Genomic DNA, 8,620 nt, shown 5'->3' on the forward strand with positions numbered 1-8,620 from the left:
GAGAAAATATTTGCACTTCGACTAGATTTATTTGAATTGCGAACATCTGCAAAGGTGACAGCTGCGAAGGTATTATATGAGTTGCATAAGGGATACAAAAGCAATATAGATGTAATCTTAACACGTGCTGGCAACCTTGCAATTTGCAATGCAAGTATTTAACCTCTTTGGTATATGATAGACACACAAAACTAAGGAGGTTGAATACTCAATGTCACTTTTCAAGAGAGATCCAACTGGCCATTAACATGCGATGCCTTATAATAATAAAAACAAAACAAAACAAGACAACCAAGAGGTAAGACATGCAGTAACAAAAAAAAAGCAAGCAAATTGAGAACCTCCTGTTTTTGGAAATCGGAATAAAGTTAAAGGTTTCGTTAAAAAAAAACGGAATACTCGTGTGAAATATTTAAATATTTGAAAGTGTTGATTCTGAATTTTATTACAAAATGTAATCGAAATTGCTACTAGCTTCTATTGATAGCGTTTTCCACGAAAACTATTTCATATCAAATATCGTATCTGTCAAAGAGCATACAGAGTTGCAGACACGTTATATGGTTGTTATATTTTACATATCTTATATCCTTGAATTTGACTAAATATATTTATATCTTATTAATATTATAAATGCGAAAGTTTAGATGGATGGATGGAAGGATGGATGTTTGTTAGCGTTTGTAGCCTAAACGGCCAAACGGATCTCCATGTAATTTGGCACAGGATTAGAGCATAGTCTGGAAGAACACATAGGGTACTTTTTATCCCGGGAATAGTTACAGTTTCTGTGGGATTAATTAATTTAGTTTTTTAATGTTTACTCGATCATTCTGCAACGGTTCAACATATCTTATTGAAATTTGGCACAGATATAAAACAAAGTCTGGAGTACACATGGAATGAGGTTCATCCCCGAGAAATGTCCGGTTCCCGAGGGATACGTAGTTTTTTGTAATTTATATAGTTTGTATTGTCGCGGGCAACAGCTCGTTTATAATAAATCCTATATACCAACACTTACAAATCTACTAAATTAAATTTCTTAATTTAAAACCTGTAATTATCCCTCATTAATAAAAATAATACCATTCCATTTAGTTGATGGTTTATGTTTTATATATTAGTGTTTGAATATGTAACATTTTTAATACCATAAATGCAAAATTTTAGATGGATGTATGGATGGATGTTTGTTAGAGTTTGTAGCCTAAACTGCTGAACTGATCCCAATGAAATTTGACACAGATGTAGAGGATAGTCTGGAAGAACACATAGGCTACTTTGTTTTTTTAATTCTGCGGACGGAGTCGTGGGCGAAAGCTAGTTTTGACATAATTTTACTTTGACATACAATTCGTATTCAAGTATTATCTTAATAATTTTTCAACTTGCATCATTTGTAAAATGAATAAAATTCCCGCCACCATCTTACTATTCCCTGACATTTCAATTTCAACGTGCTTCCACCATGGAACATTTTTCATACTAACATCAATTCCTTCGGGGTGACAACTTGGAATTATTGTATGCAATTTGTTGTAGTTAAATATATTTTAACTTACCGTAACCAATATTAAATTATAAGAGCAAATTCTAGTTGCGTATATCTATCAGCCGTCATATCTAAATTCACTCTCTTAAACATATCTTTTCAACACAATTTATACTTTCTTCGATCTTCCTCTACCTTTGTAGCCAGAAAAAAAAGTATAGCGTATGAAGTGTTTTCTGTTGTAATGAAGTATGTATTTACGCTTTATTATGTTACCAGCTTTCGCCCAAAACTCAGTCCGCGTGGAACTATAAAACAAAAACGAGTAGCCTATGTGTCACAGACTATCCTCTACACCTATGCCAAATTACATCGAAATCCGTCATGCCGTTTAGGCTACAAACTCTAACAAACATCCATCTAAACTTTCGCATTTTTAATTTTAGTAACGATAAACATCCGGGCCACGTCGCACGCTGCACAGACGGTGGACAACAGAAACCACAAAATCAAAAAGCATAAGGCGCCAGGAAAGGCTGACCAAAATAACGTTGGAGAGACGACATAGTACAAGTGGGAAAAGATTGGATAAAACAAGAAAAAGATAGGGACTTAAACCCAGAAAGCGATCCAGATACTGAAATGGAAAGGCTGAATAAAAATTATTAAGTGTGATAGAGATTTGGGCTCTCCCAAATTACAATACAATAACCATAAACATGACACATGTTGAACACTTGACTTGTAATCTACAGGTCTTGGGTTCGAATCCCGCCATGTACCAATGTGATTTTCGATTTTTCGAATTTTCATATGTGCATAGTTTACCCGACGTTCTTACGGTGAAGGAAAACATCGTGATGTAACCTGCACATATCGGCGAAGAAATTCAAAGGTATGTGTGAAGTCAACCAACCCGCACTTGGCCAGCGTGGTTGACTATTTCCTAGTCACCCCTTATTAGGGTAGGCTCCGAGCCCCTCGGTGGAGACGTATAGTGAGCTGGTGATGATGAACCATAAACACTCGACACTGGCCCAATCCGCGGAGGAATAGCCATAAACAAGAAATAATTATCATAGAATAGATTTGGGATTATCCCACCACTGGGTAATACAGGCTCGGATAGCTTAAAAACGTCACTGTAAACGTAACAAAATCCGATCTTTGCATCACATATTTTACCCGTGATGTTATCAGACAATTTACAATTTGTTGGGACGCCCTTACTATTCAATATCTTTTAGTTAAGTTCATAAATGCAGTTTGACAACAGCGTTTTCATTTAGAATCCTTTCCAGTTAACAATGTTGATAGAGTGGATGCTTGCGAGTGAATATGAACGTATACAAACTAAATTGAATTTTCACACTGACAATATATCAAGTGTACAAAGCGTGATATTTCAACTGTAGCTTTTTTACGTTGGTACGCTATTTGTTATTTAAGAGCTCTTCATCATCATCATCACCAGCTCACTATACGTCCCCACCGAGGGGCTCGGAGCCTACCCTAATAAGGGGTGACTAAGCCATAGTCAACCACGCTGGCCCACTGCGGGTTGGTTGACTTCACACATATCATTGAACTTCTTCGCCGATATGTTCAGGTTGCATCACGATGTTTTCCTTCACCGTAAGAACGTCGGGTAAATTATGTACATATTAAAAATCGAAAATCACATTGGTACAGCGGGATTCGAACCCAAGACCTGTAGATTACAAGTCAAGTGTTTAAACCACTGAGCCACCGGCGCTCTTGTTGTATTTAAGAGCTCTTACTGTGATTTAAAATATGACATAGTCAATACACATTTTCGTTTAAAATAACCTTAAAAAGTGTTGTTATTAAAAAAAATCACTTATTGAAAAGTATTTTAGTTTTATTTTAGTGTTCTAAAAAAAAAAACTAGCACTAACACGGAAGAACCCTGGCTCCTACAAGACGGGCCTAGAGCCTAGTGTAGGAACCAGGCGATCGACCACAATTGTATTAAAAGAAATTTTGTAACTTTATAAATAAATCTTTTTAAATCTTTTTTTAAATTAGTCTTACAAATGGACGCGGTATAAAGTTAAACTTAGGAATAAACTGAGTAAGCAAATATTAGTACAAATTTTACTTATACTCAGTTTATTCCTAATTTAATTTTACACCGCGTTTATTTGTGGGGTTGTTAGTGTAAGTAAAATAGGCATTTTTTGAATAAATCTATACCAACATTATAAAGAGGAAAGATTTGAATTTTTGTATTTTTATATGTATTGAAATAACTGAAAATTTACTGGGCCTATTTAAAAAATCTTTAACAATTAAAAAGCTAGTTTATCAGTGAGTAGCATAGGCTATACTTTTTTGTTTTTCACGCAGACGAATTCGCGAGCAACAGCTAGTTAGGTATAAATATGAAATGTTAATAATTATCGAACGATATTTATTATACTTGTAAAAATCTTTAGCATAGTTAATAAAATATTTATTTCTTATGTGCAAAAGCAAATACGTTTCAGTCAAAACTTTATGTTTTTTAAACTTGAAATGCCAAATTGCAGCTTATGAAATAAACAACTACGTGTAAATAGATATGAATCCATTTAAATTACTAAGGTAGGTAATATAACCTTAAAATTGGATGTCCGTGTGCAAGCCCCTGTGGCCTAATGGATAAGGCATCGGCCTCCTAAGCCGGGGATTGTGGGTTCGAGTCCCATCAGGGGTATGTTTTATTTTTTAGGTTTTATAAGATTTATTTCTTATCATACTGCTATTATAAATGTGAAAGTTTAAATGTATGGATGTTTGAGAGTTTGTAGCCTAAACGGCTGGACGGATTTCGATGAAATTTGGTATAGATGTAGAGGATAATATGGAAGAACACATAGGCTACTCACTTTTGTTTTTTTAGTTCCAGGCGGACGGAGTCGTGGGCAAAAGCTAGTTTTCCATACATTATCTACATGTTGAATAAAGTTCGTTAACTTGCGTATTTCTTCATAATTATTCTACAAGAAAATGTAATGAGAAATTTACTGTTACTATTTTTATTTGACAACGCAGTTCTATTTCATACCATTTGTACATAAGTAATCGAAATCAATCAAACATATTAAGGATGAAACCCGGGACAAGATTAAAGAGTAAATCTTGCTTTACTTCAATTGTACGGTGAAAGGCTTTTAGCAAAAGGTAAGTGTTTGACCCAAGACATGGGTTGACTTCACTGTCTAAATATTTCAATAGACAGGAAACCTCTACTAAATCAATCTGATTAATGAACATAGAAAGCTGAATTAAAAACCTAACCTCAATAAAACACATCTAAATAAATCAAAAACAACAAAAATAAGATAACATTTATAGATATCATAGTAATATAAATGAGAAAGTTTAGATGGATGGATGTTACAGTTTGTAGCCTAAATTATTTTTTTAAAATCACGCTGACGAAGTCACGGGCGACAATTAGTAATTTAATAATAGTTATTCTTTCCAATCGTTAGAACTGGTGTTTGATTAAACTAACGCACAACTGTTGTGCAATTGTCGATTGTTTCGCAGCCAATTCAACTGTTTAGTTGCACAACTAATAATTGAGTAGTGTGTGCACTTCCATATAAGATCATAGTAATCAAATCGAGACTAACCAGTTATACGATAGTTTAGTTTCAAGCCTGCGCACGCTCTTAATTTAGTTAAATACTTTTTTTTATTAGCACAGTACTGATTCTCTAAAATGGGACCCATCTGCAAGGCAAAATCGGTCCACTAGCGGCGGAGTTATGGCGTAACATACATAAAAAAACATACATGCGAATTGAGTTCTTCTTTTGGGAAGTCGGTCAAATAGGCGTTAATTTCGTAGCACCCTTACGTTTTAACAAAACACTGTAATAATGATTTTGTTTTATAAAACCCTTGGTAATGTTTATAGAAAAATATGTTACAGTTAACTGCAACCTAACTAAGGAAGAAATGCAATTAGTGTCAATCATAAAGCAGGTCCCGAGCGCGCTCCGTGCGTTATATTTATAACTTAGTTTCTCTTCGTTAACTATATTAACTTCATTACACATTGAAGTAAATTTCACCTTTTAAAAGCAGTATTTTACATGCCTTAAATAAAAGAATACGAAAATATCTTCAACTATCGAGATTTAAAATTCTGTCTATTAGTTTTTCAAAAGTAGACATTTAATTATACATCTAAAAAGGTTGTATTGTTATTCATATTAAAATGACATCCATCTCCTGCCAAGACTGAATATAAGCCAAATATCTTCTAGTACATTTTTATCTCACTAAACTCGTCACTAATTAGTCACTAAGAAAGCCGTTATTGTAGACTTGTCTTACTACATCCACACTCAGGTAATTAGTAACTTTTTTGTGGCTGAATGATATATTTGAATGAAATATTTTTGAAATCGGTCCTGTAGTTTCGGAATTATTTCAATACCTACAAAAATCTTTCCTGTTTATAATATATACTAGCTTTCGCCCGCGATTCCGTCCACGCGGAATTAAAAGAAATAAAAGTAAGTAGCCTTGTGTTCTTCCAGACTATCCTCTACGTTCATGCCAAATTTCATCGAGATTCGCTTTGCCGTTTAGGCTACAAACTCTAACAAACATCCTTCCATCTATTGTAAGTTTCGCATTTATAATATTAATAATGTTAAAGATAAGGAGGTAGATGATAAAGTCCTGGGTCTTGACGAATGTACGTTTACCTCTTGAAGTATAACTCAAATAAAAGTACCTTAAAAACCGTAAAAGATACTTTGAACTGTACATTGTCCAGCTAGGATCAATATATGTAATTAGGAAACGGATGTCTATCAGGTCCCCGTACAAAGGGAAATGCCAACCGTTAGTTTTCCAGCCATTTGTCAACGTGTCCTTTCACGTTTGTTTTTCTCTTCTTTCAGTTTATTTAGCTTTGAGTCGGACAGTGTCCTTAACGAATTGCTGAAATAGAGAAACTTTAACCTTATTCGGTTTATAAATTGTCTCTTTTTTACAAACGATGACGACGATATTTTTTTTATTCTGTGGAAATCATCAAATTTCATCGTAATTTGTTTAGACTACAAACTCTAACAAAACTCCATCCATCTAAACTTTCGAATTTTTATATTAGTAAGATGTGATGTGTTGAACCACAATTATAAGGTTATATTTAAAAAAAAAAAGATAAATGATATTGATTTATAGCACAGATTAAATAACTTTTAAGAATGCAGAACACATCAAAACAGTTAAAAAGCTAACATTGGGATGTATTCAAATCTTTTTAATCTTTTGAAATCATTTGAATTTCGAACGAAATATAAACACGACTGGAGCCGTGCAGAATTAAATCATGTTAAATACATTTTTTCTGTCCCGCTAAATTAGCCAGCGAGTTTATGTTAGCTCGGAAAATACTAAAATGATAAAATATCTCTTGATTTTGCAAATTACATAAAAAAAATAGATTTTACATTGGAATTGAGTATTTAAATTTTGTTTGTGATTTCTATTTGAAATCCCGTCGAAATCCCGTAGATGGAATTTTTAAAACATTTCGTAAATAAATTCTGATTTGCCCAAAAATGTATAGACACTGTTTAGTTAAACACTTGTTTCGGATTATGTACTTTATTATTTATTGATCAAGATCGAATTTCGCTAGCCTACAATTATTTGTCAATAACTTAGTATACTAAAACACAATTTGCAACAGTCTTTTTATAACCCTGAAGATTTTACGATAGACTATCTGTTACTCGCTTCTTCTTTCGCGCGAAAATAAAATTTGTAATAAACATAGCCTATGCTACTCAGTGATTACGTAGCTAATTATTGGTAAAAGATTTTTTGAAACCAACCAAGTAGTTTTTGAGTTATTTACATTAGTATAGACTAGTGCACATCGCAGAGAATCGCACAGAGTGGAGAAACCTTCGATAGATGGTTGAAGAGAAGAGAGAGAACCCTTAGGAATGAAAAAACGATCCGGAGAGAGAGAGTACTGCACTGATCGCCGTTGACAATTCCTAATCTCTTTGTAAAAGTATATTTTAATAATACATTCTTATAATTGTAAAATCCTTTTAAATACCAAATTAAGTATTGTACTATACTACATACTAAGTTGTAACATACGCGCTAACAGCAATGCTTGTATAAGCTTCAAAAATTCAATTTTCTCTCTCTACACTCGACGCAGAGCGGATTGTGATAATTGGTTTCACGGCTTAAAATGTTGGCAAGTAAAAAAACTATACTTTACACGTGTTATTTTTTAAAAAAGGAACAGATTTACAGAATAACATCTAGTAAGAAATTATGTATCTACTAGCGGTAGCTCGCGACTCCGTCCACGTGAAAAAAACAAAAGCGAGTACTCTGTGTTCTTCCAGATTATCCTCTACTCCATTTCCAAATTTCATCGAGTTTCGTTCAACCGTTTAGGCTACACACTCTAACAAAAATCCATCCATCTAAACTTTGGCATTTAAAATATTAGTAAGATTTTAAGCTTGTAACGGCTGAAGACTGAAACGAATCTTAAGTAGCTTACAATCTAAGGCGTAAAATATTTAACGGGTTTCATATATTTTAATGTCGTTTCAGTATCGAGTTGTAAGTTATTTTTTTATTATTTACCAAAAAAAATTATGGGTTTTAAATACTTTTCTATTGTGATCCTACCTAGTACAATTAGTACCGAATTTTAAATATAAAGTGGTGTATTAAGGATTATACGGAAATTTTTATTTCAACAAATAAACTTTACAAATCCAATAGCAAACATTTCGGATCAATGTAGTTTAAAAAAAATTATTGACAACTTATTCAAAGTTCAGAAACATTTTACTCTCATATTTTTCATTCAAACCCAAAATTCACCAAGACTAATATCACAGGTTTATTTTCAGTCAAGCTCTATAGGCTTAAAACTTTCAAAGTAAAAGCTTTTACCAAAAAAGTTATACAAAAGTCGACCCTTTCTAAAATGAAATGAAAAGTTTTCAGATGAAAGAACATCGCAAAAGACATTTGTAAACCTAATTTGCATCTCGAATACACTTACTGTCATTAAAGTAAACACTAATAAATGAATTCCCATTTACTATTAAC

The 8,620-nt window shown here is 33.1% G+C and overlaps 1 non-coding gene across 1 annotated transcript; it reads left to right on the top strand.

The window, feature by feature from the left end:
• Positions 1-4,141: 4,141 nt before the first annotated feature.
• On the top strand, positions 4,142-4,214 carry Trnar-ccu. The gene has a single exon. It is a non-coding gene; the product is annotated as a tRNA-Arg (tRNA).
• The last annotated feature ends 4,406 nt before the right edge of the window (positions 4,215-8,620 follow it).

The sequence above is a fragment of the Papilio polytes genome, unplaced genomic scaffold (assembly GCF_000836215.1).
Source record: "Papilio polytes unplaced genomic scaffold, Ppol_1.0 DF823835.1, whole genome shotgun sequence".
Lineage (NCBI taxonomy): Eukaryota > Metazoa > Arthropoda > Insecta > Lepidoptera > Papilionidae > Papilio > Papilio polytes.